The sequence below is a fragment of the Heloderma suspectum genome, chromosome 5 (assembly GCF_057233095.1).
Source record: "Heloderma suspectum isolate Gila_16-S chromosome 5, 16-S_ref, whole genome shotgun sequence".
Lineage (NCBI taxonomy): Eukaryota > Metazoa > Chordata > Lepidosauria > Squamata > Helodermatidae > Heloderma > Heloderma suspectum.
Genome location: NC_139462.1, coordinates 184,144,855 through 184,165,842, shown reverse-complemented (window position 1 = coordinate 184,165,842; position 20,988 = coordinate 184,144,855).

Below are 20,988 nucleotides of genomic sequence, written 5' to 3'. Positions count from 1 at the left end.
TTTGGAAAACATTGCAAGCAAATTCTCAAAGAAAGCTGGCAGATGCTCGGACCTGCTGCTTCCTTCTTCACTAGCGGTCGCAACTGAGTCTGTGCCAGCTGCTCTGCCATTACTGCAGTTGCTCAGAACAGTGGCAGGTCTCACCCCTCTTGGCCATGAAAGGATGGGGTGGAGTCCTTCTTTCCTTTGGCTTGTGGCTTGCATAGCCGGGTCATCAAAACAACTTTTGGGGGAGTAACTTCCCTCAGTTGCCCTTCTGGAAAAGGCTTTCCAGCCTTTTCTGGGGAGGGGATGTGCTGCACATGCATGATACTGGGAACATGTGCAATTGGGCAAGTGAGTCTTCTGGGGATGGAACATGTCCTGGCAGCCAGCACACAGAGTGTGGTAGTAGTGGGTGCAATTGTGCAGCCATGCCAACCTTCAGAGAGCCAGAGAAAGATGAGGAGCATTGCTTTCACTGAGGAGGGGGAGGGGCGCTGACCCCTTCACCCTGTTAAAGAAGCCACGACCAAGTCAATGACATCCGTTGAAAAGACGCAGGATGGCACTGCATCTCACTTCATGTCAGGGTGGACACTGAGCCCATAGAATCCCAGAGTAGTTCTGATTCGGAGGAAGAGCAGTCGCTCCTGGGAGAGGAGCGCGCCCCTTTTTCCCAGGGCCCGCAGCTGACAGAGTTTCCTCCCACCCACATTCCTAGATTAGAAAGCAGTCCAGGGAGTGACCCAGCACCGATAGCAGACTGGTTGGATGCGCGGCACAGACGCAGAGAGCGGCACCAAATGGAGAGCGCGGAAAGGAGGCGTAGCGCCCGGTTGACGCTCAAAGAACAGTTGCGCCCAGAGGATCCAGGGGAAAAGGGGAGGGATTCTCCCTAGTCCTTATATTCAGGGGTCTGCCAGTAATTGCTTTTCAAACGGGGACCAACTGTTCTAACTTAGGGCATAGGGATGCTGCTGCTCAGATCTAGTTGCTACCTGTAGAGCTGTTAAATTGTAAAAGAAGAATAAAGCTTTGAAAAGAATCCCTTTGTCTGTGTCTGGACTTGGCTACTGGATTAGACTGAGAGCCCTCCAAGGAGCCCTTGACACTTCAAGCACTGCACATATGAAAACAGGGACATGCCTGTAATGCCCCTAATTGCTTAGAAAGGATCACTGCCCGAGCCTCTACTGTGTAGGGATGGCACAGAATTCCGCCACGGACCCCAATGAGCCCAGATTCTAAAGAATCCCCCGGAGTCCATGGCGGAATGGAACACTTACCTCCGCCTCCCTGCGGAATCCTCTTCAGGCGGATCGTCTGGCTCCGGAGCACCAGTGATACGGCCGCCATGCCTTATTGCTGGCTGAGGGGGATTGACTGCGGATGCAAATGGCATCCAGGATGCCATTTGCAGCCGAAAAGGTCTTAGTTTAAGGAAAATGCAGCCATTTACAGCTGCATTTACCTTAAACTAAGACCTTTAGTTGCTGGCTGAGGGGGATTGACTGCGGATGCAAATGGCATCCAGGATGCCATTTGCAGCCGAAAAGGTCTTAGTTTAAGGAAAATGCAGCCATTTACAGCTGCATTTACCTTAAACTAAGACCTTTACGGCCGCAAATGGCGTCCTGGATGCCATTTGCGTTCGCAGTCAATCCCCCTCAGCCAGCAATATGGCCATGGCAGCTGTATCGCTGGCGCTTCGGAGCCAGCCAGCGGCTCCATGGAATCGCCACGGAGTGGAGCTGGCCGAAGAGGATTCTGGGGGGAGGAATGGATCACCTCCCGCCAAGGGCAGATTCCCAGCCGGACCAACAGGTAGGGAATCCACCCATCCCTACTACTCTTCCCCAGCTGAACTGTATTCAATTATTTTGCAGTAGTCTGTCTTGCAGTGTTGAAAAAGCCAAGAAGTTGTTTGTTCAAATCATCTGGTTTGAACAGTTCGAAAATAAACCTCACCGTCCTGTGATGGCATAACAAGTTATGCGCCTCATAGCGCCTTCATGTTCATGCATGTGCGTGTGCATTAGAGACAAGACATATCCACCATCATCACCACCACCTATTCAAAGATTTGACTTCTAGAGATCCTGGAGAGAGAGACTGAGAGAGAGAGAGAGAGAGAGAGAGGTGGGGGAACTTTGAGGAAAGACCTCTCATGCTAAAAGACATTTAACTAGGCATCTCCAAAACACTAAAAAAATATGGGGAGTGATTTACTGGAATACCACCAGAACATAGAAATTATTGTTCCTGGCAAATAGGGATGGTTGGCAATAGTCACATGTGTATGCCCTGGCCGTGGGCTGCTAAGGTTTGGAGGTGCCAAGATAATGATAAGCCAGATCCAGGTTTGCTTACAAGGAGACTTTATTGAGTGCTTACTGCACACAGGTGTACCCAGTGGTTGGATCAGACAGCTTCTCTGAAACCAGAGCCATGGGATAAAATCGGTTTTACACCATACATGTTAGCAGTGAGGCAGCATGACAACAGCAAGAGTTAATTAGTGTTCATTCCCAGCATAGGCTAAACAGTTGCTTGGTCAGAAAGAAAACAATCAGAACCTTCCCAGCACCTGTAGCTCGGCATAAACACAGCCTCACTTCTCAGGCACATCCTAGGCCCTGATAAGATACTAGCCTTCGTTAGCATGGAATGTGCTGAGGCCACGCTATCGACCTTTGACTCATCTTACCAATCAAGAGGCCTACTAGCAGGAAAACTGCAGCTGATGAACTAAAGTCAGAGAGTATTATGGATCTCTAAGCTCCTCTAAAACTCCAGGCCTGGGGCCAATACAACATGGCATTTCAGTTACTCACCTGCTGATGACAAAAAGCAGCATCTGTGAATTGCAGGCTCAATTTTTTTTTAAAAAGGAGATGGTTTGACAAGTGAGCTGTGAGCTCTGTTTTGCTTTCTGTCCCCAAAGTACACTTGCTTGTGTAATGAAATTTAAGGAGAAGAGTGGGATCCGTTGGCTGCTGGCCAACCTTTTAAAAAGAATGTATTTTTATCTTCCTAGGGAATGGAAGTACATATTAAATCAATAGCCTTCCAGCTTTCCAGTCTTGGGATCCACCCAACTTAAATCTCAACCTGTAACATGGGACCCACTTCTAGTTTTGTAAAATATGTCCATCTCTTTCTATTTCTTTGACTGAATTTCCCCTTTGCCTTCTCTCCTTGCTTTACTACAATTGGGAGGAAATGACAGGTTCAAGTCCAACTGCCTTAAAGTCACTCTGTGCCTGCAGCTTGATTCCTGCTGCCCCAGAGAGAGAAGAGGACCAAACACCAATGAAGGGGGAAGGCCCAACCCTTCCTGCTGAAGACCTGCCTCTCCCAGCTGCTCAGGTGCATTGTTGGGAATGTGAGAGGTAGGCTAGGGTGGTTCAAAACCTCAATAGGAAATTATCTTAGCATGACAAGGGGATAGATGTTCATTTTCCCACTTTCAGATCACTATCTTCCTATCCAGTCAAGAAAACCAAATCAAGCTCATGTTCTCCTACATGTGTTGGGTCAGTAACATGTTGGGACAGCCCCATGGTTGTCATGCAGTCCTGAGCTGCCTGGAACCAGCAGCTGCCCCACATCCAGTGGCATGGAAGTTGAGATCCCCTAGAACCATCATCCTAGGGGTCCTCAACACCAAATCCAAGACCACCTCCATCAGCTCAGGTAGGGAGAGTGATGGGCAGTAGGTTGGGCAGTGCAACAGCAGAATCCTTAATATGTTTCAGATACCCAACACATGATACAAACACTCTAGACTGGCACTCAAATGGACAAGAAGCCTAGAGAGGGAGATAGAATTCCTGTAGACCACACCAATCCCCAACCCTCAAGTCTATTTTGGTGCTGTACCAGGAGGGCATAGCTCGGAGAGACTAACCTCTCCCAGTTACCCACCCAGGTCTCAGTAATACATAGCAGGTCAGTCCTCACAATCACATTTAAACCATGAATGAGGTTTAGTTTCTTGGTAGCCTTTCTCCTCTGCATGGACCTATTAAAATGGCCCACCCTTTGAGGCTAATAGGCTCTGGTGGATTCTGGAGGATTCTGGGGCATTTTTCTGCTGGTATGACTGGTGTTCCTGTCAAAGCACTGATCACTTTGTGGAATGCAGAGTTGATTCGTGCAGTTGACACCATCATGCCCAAGTGCTGGGGTCAGCATCGATGGTAGGCATGGTCAGGCACCTGCTGAGGGTCCGTGCCCCAACAGGGGCCTACTGACAATAGCCTCCTGGACTTGCTCCTCCTCTTCACCATGGCAACATGCTACCTGCCTCTCATTCTGACCTAGACAACAGTGGTGGTGAGAAGGAGGAGCAATAGATGCCACTGCCACTTGCTCACTGGATCTCAGCTTGTCAAGCACACAAGTTCTCAGTGATGAGAAACAGGATGAGAAGCAGTAGCAGCTGGTGACAATGGCAGTGAGAAGATAGACGCACTGAGGGAGGGGGCCCATTGCCTAAGGGCCCTCAGAAACCTGGAGCTAGCACTCCCAAGTGCCCTCACCTTCTCAGAAGAGACCAGGCAATTCCTTGGTATACATCTGAGCTGAGGGCAACGAAGCAAGAAATGGGAGGCACTGTTCTACAGTAGTTCTGCTCCTACTTGGGATGATTCCAGAAAGTAGCATTGAATGACAGTGGCTCAGCTCCCTGGCAATCATGCTGTGGGGTGCCACAAGGAACCATCTGGTCTACTAGGGGCAGTAATTAGGAGATTTGGGGCATGGGGTCATCAGTTTGCTAACATACAGCTGTATTTCTCTGTGACATCTAATCAGGAGAGGCCGTGCATGTTCTGAACCAGTGCCTGGGTGCTGTGATGAGGGCCAACAAACTGAGACTGAATCCTGACAAGAAAGATACTCTATAGGTGGGTGGTTTCTGGGAATGGAAACTGGGGAGTTTGTCTGTTCTAGAAGGGGTTACACTCCCTCAGAAAGAACAGTTATGTAGTTTGGGGGTGCTCCTTGATTCATGATTGTCATTAGAGGCCCAAATGACTTCTGCGGTGAGGGGACAGTTACCAGAGTGTGGATAATTGTTTCAGTGCAAAAACCTAGGTGCAGTGTATTGAAACAACTATTGCTGGGTTATTTTCTTGATTCTTACATGTTCTCCCATGACAGCATAGTAAAAAAATAAATAATTAAAAATTAAATACTATCCAGAGGTCATATTTTACAGCCTGGGTAATGAGAACTGCCTGCAATAATCAATATATAAACACACTGGTGTTACGGTAACTGAATTAATATTGCTTTCATTATGCATTCGTGTCTCACCCTTAAAGGTTCCTATGTCCCTGGCTGGAAAAATACAACTAAGGAAAAAAATGAGTTACAAACACTAATGAGCAAAGAAAAGTTCTGTCAACTCCTTCAGGAAGAAAAAAAAAAAGTAATGCTTTCCTTAAACACGATTGCAGTTGACAAAATGCTGGATGTTTAGGTGGCAATTATAGCTCTTTCAGAAACTGTCAAATCTTGTCATAACACATGCCATAAACAAGGACAGATTTAGGGGTTCTTCATGACAGTTATGTGTAGGATGCAGACGGCTGGCTGTTAAATTTCAAGTGCAGGGAAAAACTTCCCTTCTGATAGATCTTTGCTTATTTATTATGAGAGTGTTTTCTTTATGCGAATTGAATCATACATTTGCTGCATCACATTTTTAACATTTGACATTTCCATTAAACCTGATTCAGTGAGCTTAGGATGTGTGAAAGTCTTAAAACTCCAGGATGTTTTCTTCCTTTTTCAAATATTTAGATTTATTTATTTATTTTAATGTGCCCAATTATATATGGATGGTTACATCAGAAGAAGGCAAATGCATGTATTTGACATTACAGTGAAAGAGGGGAAGAAGCTTTGTGATGAATCTGAAAGCTGGTATGAGACTATGCCTTGTAGATGGTTTAAGACCCCTAATTATACTTAATAATAAACATTAAAATAGTAACTAATGAAATCTTAGTACATTTCACCAAATATTTTTTCTTACATATCTGGAAGTGAACAGTCAGAGTCAGAAGTTCTAAATACTCTCTTTGCATTCAATGAAAGGACTGTGGTAGAGTGCATGCTTTACATCCCAGGTTCAATCCCCAGCTTTTCCAGGTAGGGCTAGGAAAGAATTATGGCTGAAAACCTAGCGAGCCAATGCCAATCAGTGTTGACAATACTGGGCTAGATGGTCTAAGGGTATGACTCAGTATAAGACAGCTTCCTACACAAAATGTTCATAATGTGATTGGGTGTGTGGTGTGTGGAAAGTGGGCTTATGAGGCCACATAAACTAAATCTCCATCTCAAGAAGACAGAGGTACTCTTGGTGGGTAGTTCATAGGGAGGTGGTGATCATCCATTTCTGAATGGAGTTGGACTCCCTCTAAAAGGATCAGATTTGCAAACGCGGGGTGCTAACTGATTAAGCTCTGTCACTAGAGACCCAAGCAGCTTCACTTGGCAAGCAATCCCTTTCACCAGCTAAAGCTGGTGTGGCAGCTATAATCCTTCCTGGATAGCCATAGCCTGGCTACAGTTATCCATACTCCAGTAACCTCCAGGTTAGACTACTGCAATGCATTGTATGTGGGGCTGCCTTTGAAGACTGCCTGGAAGCTGAAGTTAGTTCAAAACACAGTTGCTAGGCTACTACATGGGAGTGGATGTTGGGAATACCTTTTACTAGAGCTTAAAGAGCTCCACTGACTTCCTGTCTGTTCCTGGAACAGAATTCAAAGGGCTGGTGTTTCTCTTTTAAAGCCCTATATGGCATAAGACCTAGATATATATGAGAAAACATCTGCTCCCACGTCATCCTGTTTGCTAAGAAAATGCTTCACCCCCCACAAAAAAGGACAACAGGGGACATTGATTTCCATAAAATTTGCATATGCTAATATATATATGTAGTGATGCAAATGTCTAAATAATCACTATAAATTCAATACAATACCTCTCATCATAGTGGGGAAGAGTGTATCCAGGTGACCTATGTTATTCCTGCTCAGTCTGCTCTCCAAGTTCTAACAGCTCCTGCTGTCCCTGTCACCTTTGAAAACAAGCTAAATGTGTCCACAGTAAGGTTCACCCCTGAAAATTGGTTTGTTGCCAATTTTCAGTGGCAAATCTGCGGGGGGGGGGTGCCACCTCAAATGTCAGTGGTGTAGCAATGGCGGGGGGCTGTAAGGACCATACCCCTGCTTTATATAACATTATTTTAAATTATTTTTTTGTAAGCTGCTGTGGATATTTGTTGGTAGAAGAGAGAGATACAAATACTTAATAATAAATAAAATTCCTCCATTAGTGTCTTCAGATAACTGTACAGTATGCCCAAAATCAATGGGAAAAAATAATAAAGGTGGAGAATTTCTGTTAGACTTTCTTACCAGGAGGGAAAAGGTAGACAAAGCATTCTTCAAGGAGGTACCAAGGACATCCAAAGCTCATAAACACAGGAGCCTGGGATATAACTACCCAGATGTTTGTGGAGCTAAGAACATAGCTAAATATAGAATATACATAAAGTTACTGACCTGTATAGAGGACATTTTGCACACAAAAACTAGGGAAATGGTGCCAGGGGGTAGGGTGGGTGTTTAGTAATCTTGGCAATCAAGAAATAGTTTGAGTCTGGATAAGAAAAGGGTGGAGGATAAATGATATAAATCAGGGAGATTTAAAGGGCCAAACTAGATGATAAGCTAACTATGTGAATGCATTCAATATGCCTGTTTTTGTTTTTTAAATCGCTGCTGTGGGTAGGGGTGGAGAACCAGGACTGGAACTGCAGGGGTTAAGCTTTCCTCTGCACCACAGTACTAACAAATATCACCCTCTAGGCTATTATTTGCCCTGGAAAATAAGATGCACCATTGGAAAAAATGTGCTCTTCTGGCAAAGGCTGGACAACTTTCTGTTGGACATGTTCTAACTCTGGATTCCCTGCATGGAACGGGCGTTTGGTATCATGGCCTATAAGGCCCCCTCCAATTCCACGATTCTATGCTTTCATGCAGTGGAGGCTTGGATGTCCGAAGTCAGTGAGGTGGTGAATCTGCTCCAGGTTTCAGTCAAAGCCCTAAAGGAGCTGTCCAAGGTGCGGATGCTCTTTTAGAGTTCCGACAGGTTCTGACTGAAACCCAGAATGGATTCACCGCCCCACTGACATCAGAGCCACCAGCCTCCACTGCTTTAATGTATATTTTAGTTTGGCCCTTCATCTTAGGGATGTTGCCTTTGTAGGAAGTTGGACTAGATGTCACATGAGATCCCTTCCACCAGTCTGATGGTTCAAAGGCATGACAAAAGTTAAATTCCTTTCTATATTGGGTGCAAAATACTTAGCATTTGGTAAAATCAAATACATGAATTAGAATTGTACGGCACAGTGAACACAGTTTTTGTTATTTTTAAATTTCCTGGCACTGAACATGTTATATAACAAGCAAGGGGATGCATTTCCCCTGAGCTCACGAGATCATGAAATATTTTTGAGTTCTGCCTCAGTCCTGTCAAGTCGTTGCATTTTGAGGGAAGGTGTTGTTATTTAAAAAATAAATAAAAAATCTACAGATATGCAAAACATTTTTGACCAGTTCACAGATGGAGAAAACAAACATCCTCCTTCGATGTGTTGAGGTGTTCATATTTATTGTGTTATTTGGGAAACCATAAACTTTAATTGGTTACTTATACCAGATGGGCAACATCTCTGGTATAACACGTGGCCCCATGGCTGTTTTTGCAGCCTCCTGCCCCCAGTGTCCCTGCTAAATTTGCTGTGGTGGTGGCAAAAAGCAGCAATTTTTCAAGCAAAGAAGCAGTGCATGGAGTACATACCTTGTTTACAAGTAGAATCATGTTCCAGGAAGCCTCCCGGGAGTGAATTCTGCTTGCCAACAAGGTGCTCACACTCCAGCCCCATGTCTGCTTGCAAAATTGTTGCTTCTTTGCCACTGTGACAATTTCAGCAGGGGAGGCAACAGCAATTTCGGCAGGGGTGGGGTGCAGACACCCAGTGGGTTCCATGGGGGATGGGGCAATGAGGCCATTCAACTCCTACAAGTTGCCCAGCACTGCTAAATACTCTGCTTAGATATTTTCCTGCTTTGATGTGATATCTATGAAAACACTGAGAATGGGAATACATAGGCCCCATCCCCTACTGCCTATTCATTTGCACAAATAAAAATTTAAGGTTTAGAAGCAAAAAAGAAATCTCCACATAGTTCCTCATGGGATGTACAGCCCAATGTATCAAGTAACTCCTGCAAACAACACTATAACATTGCTGCAAAAGTATGAGTATGGTTTTGGCAGGTAACCCCTAGCAGGCAGTACAGAACAAGAGATAAACAGCAAAATGCATATATGCAAGAGTAAAGGAGAAGAGGGAACGATGGCCAATGAACTTGTATGGAAAATGCAAAGCCAGATGAGAAAATGCAAAGTGGGGATCTGTGTTAATTTCAGGTGGGTGATGGGATAGACATAGACATACTCACCATTCTCATCTTTGCTCCTATCCTTTCTACCTGTCTCCCCAGCAGAACCTCCTGTAAGTAGCCTGCATAGACAAGACTCAAAGATAGGGTGGCCATTTGTCCTGTTTTACAGAAAACGAGGACTTGGGCTAGACAGGCCTTCAAATAAAGGACTGTCTTTTATTTGAAGAGCTATCAGAGCACGGTCCTCTATTTGAAGGCTGTCCAGTGAAGTTCAGTTTCAAGATAAAGAGCCACAAGAAGGGAGTGCGAGGGGCCTTAAAGTTGCCCATCAACATCACCTTTGCACCTGGACAGTAGCCTGAGCAGGAAGGAACACAGTTCAGTTGGGGTGATTACAGGCGGCGGGCTCTTAGCACTAACAATTAGAACGCACCGTGCAGCTATCCCAGCTTTTTCCCCTTAATGGATTTTCCACAGTAAGTAAAAAAGAAGAAACGGTTGGAAAACACAGGAGGTCTATAAGAGGAAGACACTGTCACCATAAAATTCAATAAATCAGGCAGGGCAATAGCGCGATAAAAGCCTCATCTGGCAGTACCCTTAGTTACAATCTATCCCACTATGGTAAGCTGTTGTATTTCTATTTAAATTCTAATAATTTCTGAATTTGCACCTATACAGATAAATTAATATATGCACATTTTATGCAAATCAGTGTGCTCCCTTGGTTATGCATTTTCTCTTTTTTTGGCAGTGTGTAAGTGGCCACCCTACTCACAGAGGTCCCCAGCACTTACTGCTGCCACTGTCCCAAATCAATAAAAAGTAGAAACTTCCCAGGGCCAAGCTGACTTGCAGCATTAGCCAGTCTCTCTGTGAGCCACCTCTGTGAAGGCAAAACACAGAGGGACTGAATAGGTCCCTCTGTGAGCCTCTTCCATGCAGTGACTCCCAGACAGACCCTCCAGGTGCTACCTCAGTAGGCTGAAGAATTAGTTACGCCTTGTGAGAAAATGGGCACCAGGGATAACCAAACTGCCCCTCCCTGCCCAGCCGGGGCCATTTCTTGTGTACGCACAGTAGCCTCAGATACTGGGTGAATTCTGGGTGGGAAGACACCCTGTCTGAGCTTCTAAATAGACAACCCAGGCAGACATCTGCAGACATAGCCAAATGGTCTGTAAGTATAAACATGTAAGAAGAGCCATCATAGGCATCTGAAGGAATTTTTCCATAGCTGGGGGTGAGGGTGGAAAACTGAACAGCAGTTTGTGGTTCGTGCACACCACTACAACACACCTGTGCACTTTCCTTCTGTGTGCGCTTTGTTACTTAGCATCACATGACATTTAGAAACCTACACAGAGTAGGAGAAGATCCTGGGAGCTGAACAGCACTAATGCAGAAGAGTGTTATATTCAAGAAGCATCATGAACTCCACAGAACTGTATTTGGAGTGAGGGATAAAAACACACATGTAGCAACAACAACAACAACAAAAACTCAAATGCACAAATGCAGTACAGCTGTCTTAAGAATATCACATTGGATAGTTAACGGCATCACTACCTTTATCATAACATTGACTACTTCACATAACTTGCCTGGAATGATTTCCTTCACCTTGGAAACATTGGTGAACACTTTCTAGAGCTGTCTTCCCCCACTTGGTGCCTTCCATATGTTTTGGACTACAACCCCCACCATTACTGACCATCAGCCATGCTAGCTGGGGATGATGGAAGTTGAAGTCCAAAACATCTGGAGGGTATCAGGTTGGGGAAGGCAGCTCTAGGGAGTAGCAGTTGAGTTTGTGGGGAGAGTCTTTAGCAGTGGGAGGAGAAATGGGAATGCTTGATCAGGGTTTAGGGTTCTAGAAGAGCCTGGACTACTCACTTTACTTTTCATATTGTTATCAGCCACTTTTTAACACCAGCAAACAATACAACTTTTGCATGGCTTGAATTCTGAACTTCAGCAATGTTCTTTTGGAATTGAATTTTCCCCCCTGGAATTGCACATTTTGTTATGGTTGCACATTTGTTTAAAATCCCAGGTAGCATCAGAGAACAGGTCCACCATTTCTGGTAGATCTGGTGACTGAGCAGTGACAAGGCCTGGGCACCGTGTCTACCAAGACAAGTAGACCTGTCCTCTGAAAAATGTGTAAACCAGGTCTACTTGTCTGTTGTTTCTCAATGAGTATACCTAGTGTCTAAACAATGTATTTTCACCTGCAACTGAAACCCTTAATTCTTTCCCTGACTCCTTTCACCCCTGTAATGTCCCTTGAGCAAACAACCATTACAGGGGTGAAGGGTGTGGTTCATACTGGGTGGTGGGGAGCAGGGAGGTGACCTGCTCAGTTTGCAGTCCACTCTTAGACTCTGCTCTGTAGGCAACATGCAATAAATTCAGGAACCTTCGCAACAGGGTTATTTAGTAAAATAATAAATGAGAAAACACTTATCGTCTGAGCTGTGTGGCACACTGTCTCAGCTTCAAGGGCTGCACTAAGAGAGAGATGGCTCCACTTGGGCCTCCTGCAAAAGCTAAAAATGGCAGGTTCTCTCAAAACTATATACACAGAGATTAGCCCTTAAATTACACTGTTCCTACAATCAACTTCACAGCCCCATCTATATTTCTAAAACAACAACAAAACAACAAAACACTGGAGAGACTAGATAACAACAGTGGACTACTCTGCGGAGTTGTCTTCACATGACTCTAACCCCCTTTCTCAGCCACTGTCCTGTCTCCTGCAATATGGGTATAATAATGATGAATGTTGCACAGATTATCAGGATAATTTTTAAATGTTTATAAACTCAGGAAAAAAAATGAACAATACCTAAGTTAGAAAAATAATAAACTCCTGTTTTTGCTGCTACCTTTTTTTTTTTTTTTTTTTGGTAGACAAGCTATTGTCCAAACTCAGCAACACTAAACTCCTGGGTTTCTAAATAGCTTTTTATGAACCTGGAATTACTTCCTAACAGGGAAGACCCCCAAAGGCTTAACAGACCCAGAAGGGTTAACACATCCAGATAAGGTGAGTGTTAACCATGGTTATGACCTCATTAACTGGCTAAAAACACTGAAAGGTGAGAGCAGGCTAGTTTCTCACAAAACAAGTGGGCAGAATAGTGCCTGTATGTTTTGCCTCATATCTTGGGTTCTACAAGGGCTGGAGACTTGCTTTTTTTTTTTAATTGAAAACTGGGAATCTGGAGGTTATGGCTCATCCACAGGGGAAAGCTGCACCCCTTGCCTCTTCCTGCTGATGCCCATGAGAGCCATGTTAAATCAGACCAAAGGCTTATCTCAGGGCCCCCCAACCTTTTTGGACCCGTGGGCACATTTAGGAATTTGAGAAACTGCTATGGGCACTACCACAGAATGGCTCCCACAGAGGATGTGGCTAGTCACATATTGGCTGCCATGGAGGCCTAGCTAGTCAAAAGTGAGCTAAGGGGGGTGGGGAAAGAGAGAAATAGCAAAGCTAGAGCCTAGGAGGGAGGAAGAAATAGCAAGGCAAAAGGGTAAAGGAAGAGCAAGGATAAAGGCTGGGGGGGAACTGAGCTAAAGAGAGGTGTGTGTGTGGGGGTAGAAATAGTGAGGCTAAAAAGGGAGAGAAAGAAAACATTTCCCAAGGTTTTTATTAAAAACGTTTTTTTGAAGGGGCAGGTAGCGGAGAGCTTGATAGGCATCTGCATTGGAGAAAATTGGCCTATCTAGTACAGCATTCTGTTCATGTAGTGGCTAACCAGCTGCTGGTGGGAACCCAGAAGCAGGATATAATAGCCTCCCATTCATGTTCCTCAACAACTGGTATAGAAAGGCATACTGCCACTGATACTGGAACTAGCATATAATAGGGGTGTACGAAACCCCGCTTACCTGGCTCCGCTGGGTTGTGCAGGTGGGGGGAGGCGATCCGTTCCTCCCCCCCCGAATCCTGCCAGGCCACGGAGCCGCCGACCGGGCCAACCCATAGTGGGGCCTCCAGCTGCTTCTGGGCTGCTGCGGACGCAAATGGCGTCCTGTGTAGGGGACCCCATTTGCATCCCTACGCCATTTGTGTTCCCGCTTTAGCCGTGATAGGCTACGTAAATATTTACGTAGCCTATCATGGGCTGGCGTAGGCCATTTGCATCCCTGCTTTAGCTGTGTAGGCTATGTAAATATATACATAGCCTATCATGGGCCGGCGTAGGGACGCAAATGACGGCCACTGTGACGGTCACCATTTGTGGCTGCAGCAGCCTGGCAGCGGCCAGAGCCACCGCTGCTGCTGCCGCCGCTGCCAGAGCCGCAGCCAGGTAGGCTCCGTTTCATGGGGCTTTCGTGGGGTGGTGGGGCAGGGGGCTCTGTTCCGCCACAGATTCCGGGGGGCTGAATTCACTGGAATTCGGCCCCCCTGGGATCCGTGGCAGAATTCTCTAACATCCCTAGCATATAATCATCATCACTAGTAGCCACTGATAGCCTTATGCTCCAGGAGTTGTCTTTTTCTGTACCTTTTCCAGCTCTACAATATCCTTTTTTAGATGTGGTGACCGGGGGAATGTTTCCATGCTATCGGCTTTACTTTGTTTGCAACTTTGTTGAGATGTTTCCCCAATCTCATCTTCTCCTTTTCCTGTTTCCACAGCCCTTAAAGACCCAGCTTATCATCATTGTAGCCTGGGGCTCTGTGCTGTTTCCACTGAACTCTAATCGAATTATTTTCTTGGTGGCTGGGTGGAGTCTGGGTTGGGTCTGATTACCTCATCAGTGTTCCCGCCTCCTCAGTGATGTTTTCAGGACAACAGAAGGAAATGCTAATGGAGGAGTATGGGATTTTTAAAAGGAATCAGCTTTGCTGTGAAGAGAGGCTTCCCCCCCCCTCCCCTTTCCCCTGAAAGTCCAGATGCACCTGCATTTCAGGAGCAAGCCTCACTGAGCACAATGGGAGTTACTTCTGAGTCGACACACATATGCTTGTGCTGGGAAAGGGGGGGAACACAAAGAGGGAAACCAGCCCCCACTTTAACCCAGGGATCCTCATTGACCACAGTGGGAGTTACTTCTGATGAGACAGTAATGGGTTTGTTGTGGGAAAGAGGGCAGTAAACACAAAGACAGAAACCAGCCCCCATTGTAACTGGCAGGATCTCTGTAATGAAGCTGTGAAGTACTTTCTTCCTAAGGCAATTCATTGGAGCTGCGAGATCCTGCTTGGTCACTTAATCACACTTAAGGAATTGGGCTTTAAAGTGCGCCATTTCAATTGAGAAGGAATCTCTATGTGATGTGAGCATTCAAAGGCAAGCTTCATTGACCACAATGGGAGTTATTTCCAAGGAGACACTAATGGGTTTGTTGTGGGAAAGAAACCGAAAACAGCCTCCATTTTAACCCACAGGATCTCTATATGGAAGCTGTGAAGGAGTTACATCCTAAAGCAATGGACCACAGCCTGGAGATGCTTAATCACATTTAAGGAATTGAGAGCTTTGATATGTGCTGTGTCAATTGAAGAGCTTCTCTGTTATTTCTGTGGTCAGTGAGAGAGTAAGCTTCATTCAGCACAATGGGAGAAAACACCCCTTGACTAGGGTCATGGGTTGTGTTTTAGTGCTTATTTTCAATTATGTTTTAAAAGTTGGTCCCTCAGCATCTTACTCCAAAACAGCAATGAAACTTCTGGAAAACAGGGAGGGAAAGGGTTGGGTCACTGAGGTCAGAGCGATACACCCACAAAGGCTGGGCTACACACCCCATGGGCAGGACTATGATACCGAACCCAGTGCAGTTGTGGAAACAGGTCAGTAACGGAGCCGAAGTAAGCTGGAAAAATCAGACTATAACCAGTCTTGGAAGAAGTGGTTCTTCCGTGTTAAAATGCAGGGCTGGTACTGAATGGCCATGACGTCATGGAAACACAGAGACTTCACTGCGCAGCCAGGTTGGAGTAAATCGCTGGTGGAAACACAGCCCAGAACTGTGCACAGTATTCCAAGTGTAGTCACACCATGTTGCGGTGTATTCGTTCAGTCGCTTCCGACTCTTCGTGACTTCATGGACCAGCCCACGCCAGAGCTTCAGGGAAATATAGTTGTAAACTTATGTGTACTGGCTATGAGGTTGGTGCAGATATGAAGAGGAGGAGGGATCTGCTTCATAGACTTAAATAGTGGGAAAGTATGATCATAGCAGCACTAGAAACAAAACCTGCTTTTACCACAGGGGTTCTGAATTGGCTGAAGAAGAGAGCCACTTTTCTTCCTAAAACTGTTTTGAAAACCTTCAGAATCTGATTGCATTTCACATCCCATTTACTCCAGAATAGGCAACAGGCTGACTTAGAAGGAGAATGACTAACTGCAAAAATAATTCACCTAGTAACAGTTTCATATTTTCTTACATTTTTACTATTGCAGTTGAATGGAATGGAAACAGTTTAAAGCCTGATGGGTTTTCAAGGTTCAGAAACTATGACTGAGACTGTATTCTCCCCCCCCCCCAATCTCTGTTGTTTTTTTTCCTTTTCCTAGATCTGGTAGTTGGTGAAGTTGCATTGCAGCCAATACACAGTTATATGAAATAATATGATGTTTTCTTAACCTTCAGGGTGTAGCGTAATATTGACCCCATGGTTGACACACATTATGAAAGAATTTTACTGCCTATAAAATAAGCAATCAAAATGAGGATTTTTGATTCAGATGCATACAGCATACATTTTATCTGCAGCATAGAAAGAAAATAATGAAAATCTTGTACAAACTGTAGGCACTTAACTCAAACGTATATGTAACATCTCCATTCATGCTACTGAAGAAGAATATGCTACGTATCACTAACAGCAGAATGGGAACTCCTTGACTTGGAACATTCAATGAACTGAAAAACAACCTCAGATAGAAGATATAATTTATTCTGAGTTACCTATAAAAGTCACTTCACGTGTTCTGCTCAGAGAGAAATGAAATAAAAAGACTAGCTGCTGACCCAGTACAAAAGAGATCACAACTGGCAGCATTGTAGTATGTTACATTTCCTATCTATCTTACTATCCACCAGGATAATTGCTTGGAGGTAGCAAGGCTGGAACTGAGGATCCACACCTCTGGGCACAGATGCCTGTGTGGTGAACCATCAGGCCTACAAGCTGGAGCATCTCCCTGGGTAGTGAAGGGTTCCCAGGTACTGGAGTGGTTCTGCCAACCAAGACTGTTGGTTGGCACTTCCTCCAGGGGAAGTGTTATAAAGCTATTTCCCCTTAAGGCAATGAGTCTTTCCTGGCGCGGACTCTTGATGTGTTCTGATTCTGACTGTCAAATTATTCCCTGGTTCTGACCCCTGGCTCTCATCTCACAGCTGCCTATAGCTTAGAAAAAAATAATATATAAGGTTAAGAACCCTAATGTGACAGGACCGGTAGCGCCATTTGCATTTGCAATGGCCAAGATAGGGCAAAAACTGGAATGAGGCCTGATGGAACAGATTTGCAAAGTGGATCTCTGTATTTTATACGTTGTGATTTTCCAGCTACACTGCCTCCCAGTCCATTTCTGGGCACAACTGAAAATGCTGGCATTAACTTATAAAGCCCTTAATGGCTTGGAACCAGATTACCTGAAAGCTTACTTTCTCCCATATATACTTATCTGAACCTTAAAATCTTCTTCAGAAGCCCATTCTTTGCCCCCTGCCAACTGAAGTGGGGCAGGTAGCTACTAAGGTGAGGACCTTCTTCGTGGTGGGACCCCATCTATGGAGTAGCCTCCCCAGAAAGGCTCCCCTGGCACCTTCTTTATGGTCTTTTCAGCACCAGATGAATTCCTCCTTACTCAGCCTGGCCTTTTAAACAAAGGTACATTTTAAGGAGACCTTGGGTTCTCACCCTTTATATTTTCAAATCTGAGTTACCAGTTGTTTTATTCTGCCTCTGCTAGAAGGAAAGATTCATGCTGCATGTCAGGGTTGGGGAAGTTCTGGCCCACAGGCCAAATAAGATTCTTGGGGGGTTCCCCATCTGCCTGGTACCTTCTTCCCCTGGCCCCACATCCAGTGCCAGGGAGGGAAAAGCTCTTATGTTTCATCACCAGCTGACAGGAGATGAGAGTTTTCCCTTGCTTAGCACTGGAAAAGGCTCCATTTCTCAGTGCTTAGCTCTTATCTCCAACCAGCTGCTGATCAAAGATAAGAGCTTTTACTTGCAGGGCAGAGGAGGAAGCTGCTGAGTCATTCAGTCCTGCTTCCTTCTCAGCCTTGTCCTGCAGAGGCTTGTGAGTAGACATGCTGCACGTAATTACTTCTGAGGAGACACTCAGAGGCTTCATATTTGAAATGCCCACTTTTGCTATCGCCCCTGCAACCACTCTAATGCAGTCCCCTGGAGCTGTTCCAAAACTAAATGGCCCTTGGGCTGAAAAAGGTTCCCCAAACCTGCTTTAAATAATGCCTGCCAACTAATAATTACATAACATTACATAACAAACTGACTTGAATCTCTATGCTGGCTTCCCCCCGCCCTTCTCCCCTCAGCACAATCTTCATGTTCTTTCTTTTGCATTTTTCCCTGGCCTCACCTCATATCCCTCTATAGCCCTGCCCACAACCTTTACTCCTCTAACTCCCACCCTCAGGTTCCCAATGGTCTTCTCCTCTCTTAAATGACTCTGCCCTTTCTCTCTTGCTGCCCTATCACTGGAGCTCCCTCTCAGAACATGGCGCTACCCCCTCTCTTTCATAACCCGACCTTTAACTCCGTAGTCTTTACACATACTAAAAAACTAAGTATATGCAATTGTGTTTGGTCACATTTATTTTTCATGTCCTTTGCCTTCATTCTGCTTTCCCTCTAGGCTTGCAGGACCAGTCATTTGGCCTCTAGAGCAGCTCTGCAGAACATATCTTCTGAATCCCTACAAATCACAAGTCTCATCCCAGCAGATTTCGGTGATGTCTATTAAATCATATTTGCCTTCCTGTATCAAGATTTCAAGTTCATCCTATTTCCATTACTCTTTGCATCGTACAGACATGGTGAAAACCCACCCTCTTACTGCACCACCATCCCAGTTTCTCCTATCCCCAGGACTTTGTATCACACTGTCTTCTGGGATTTCATCATTCTACTCCACAGGATCTAGTTTAAAGCCTTCCTGATGGAAATGTTCAAGATGACCCTGAAGCATGTTCTCCTCTCAAGCATGAGGGGCGACCCATATCCCACCAGATGTCCTTCATCACAGAAGCATAGACCACAGCCCAAGAATCCAAACCTTTCCCATGGACACCAGACCATGACTTTCAACTGGTAAAAGAGTAGAGGAGCATTTTCCGCCTGAGGGCTGAATTCCACTTTGGGAAAGGTCTGGGGGTGGGGTGGAAAACCTGCATTCTATCTGTGGGTGGAGTCAAAGACAGGGTGGGCAGGGCCAAAATGTGATTATTACCAATGTAAGCCTATTTAGAAGTAAGAAAGACAAGGCTTCTGCATGTCTGCTCAGAAGTTAGCAGGAGTGAATCACACAGCAGTACTTCGAAGTAACATCCCAAGAACCAAGCCTTTGCATGTTTCCTCAGAAACATGAGCATGTCTACTTACAAGTAAGCAGGACAGCCTATACATGTCTACTCAGAAGAAAGCATGCACAATGTGTCTACTCATAAGTAATCAGGACAAGCTTCAGAAGAAAGCAGAACTAAACCACTCTGCAGCTTCCTCCCTGTCCCCTCTCCCCCAATCAGCTGCTGTTAAGAACATTTCTGAGGTGGGAGAGGGGATGGGGCCTGGGGAAGCAACTGCTCAGCCAGATGGGGGAACCCCTGAAGGCTATAAGTGGCTTGTGGGCCAGAGGTTCCCCGTCCGTGGTTTTAAGGTAGATCTTTTTGTGAAAATATTTGTTGTTTGGCCTCCTACCATGTGCCAATTACAGAATGTTCTTTAAAGGTTTTTTTTTTTTAAAGTCAGTTATTGTCAGGTTCTTTCTTGTAATGCTAGTTCTGATTCTGTCAAACATGCAGCCTGATCCTCTGCATCATGCTTACTCCAAAGTAAGTACCACTATACTGTGGATCTGATTGCCATGAAAGACTATGTCAATTAAATACAGTGTCCCTATTTGAATTCAGCACATGGTGGATGCGTAACTAACTTCCTCTATCTCTCAGTTTACAGGTTAACAGGAGTTTTTCTCAGCTGATCAATTTTTGTCTATTAAAAATTAATGCAGCAAAGGGAATGCTGGTAAGGAACAGCAGATGCTTTAAAAGCAATTCTACAAATGGAAAAATTGGTATTTGGTATGCTCCTAGCAAACTGCCATTTTAAAATCTGAGGTTTTAATGCAGTAACCCTTTAATTCTCATTTGACTGGGGTCTTATGGATGTTAAGTGCCTTAGACAATGTTGACCTTATATTTTGCAAACACAGTCTTTTGAGAAGTGCCAAGTAATGTGAATTTCAAGTCTCTCTATATGAAAGCTAAACTATTACACTTACACAGTGAGAACATATGTATGCTGTAATATTAGCTCTAAATATATATTTTTTGTAAAACAAAAGATAACATCTGTTGGCAGTCATTGCAAAACACCAATGACATATTGACATATGACTAACAGTTCTTTCAGGGCAAGGCAACGTCTAGGGATCGGGGAGACATATTATGCCCATTGATGTCATCCAGCTTGCAGAAGGCCCAGATGACCCATATACATTTCTGCACCTCCACTCTAAGTACACAGGTGGCATTACACTGTTTCTGAACTATAAACAGACAGTTGTTCCATGTTTTATGAAGCAAACCTTTTTTGTTGTTGTTGTTATATTGTGCGATACAGATGACTGTCTGAATTGATCCTTGGCCCTGTTCCCAGCATTGCCACTGCCTCACCCATGCAATCAGAAGACCTGAGTGACAGAGGAACATATGTGCCTTATACTGACTCAGACCATTGGTCCATCTAACCCAGTATAGTCAATACTGAGTGGCAGCAGCTCTTCAGGGTTTTAGGCAGGTGTTTTCCAGCCCTAACTGGAGGTGCCAGGAATCAAACCTGGGACCTTCTGAATGCAAAGCAGGAGCAATACCACTGATCTACAGCCCGCCTCTCCTGATTGGGTAGATGACCCAAAGCGTGTACGAGGCTCCCCCTTCAGACCTTCCACTGAAGGTATAGAAGTGGGAGACAACAATCTTGGGGATGGGATGGGACTAGCAGGTGCCATCAGTTCAGAAATCCCTGGAGTGGAAATTGTGAAAAGGGTTTGTGTGAGACTGTAATCCTATGTGCACTCAAGCCCCCTTCACATTACTTATATGAAGTCAGTTGTGGTGTGAAAAAGAGACAGTGGTGTCATGTCTCCACCCCCACCCCCACCCCCACCCCCACCCCCACCCCCAGTTTCCCCCAACCAGGTATTATAAGTATTTTTTACATCGTCCTTCAATTATATTCTTAAGGTAGTTTACAAAAATAAAGGTTACCCTTATCTCGTGTTAG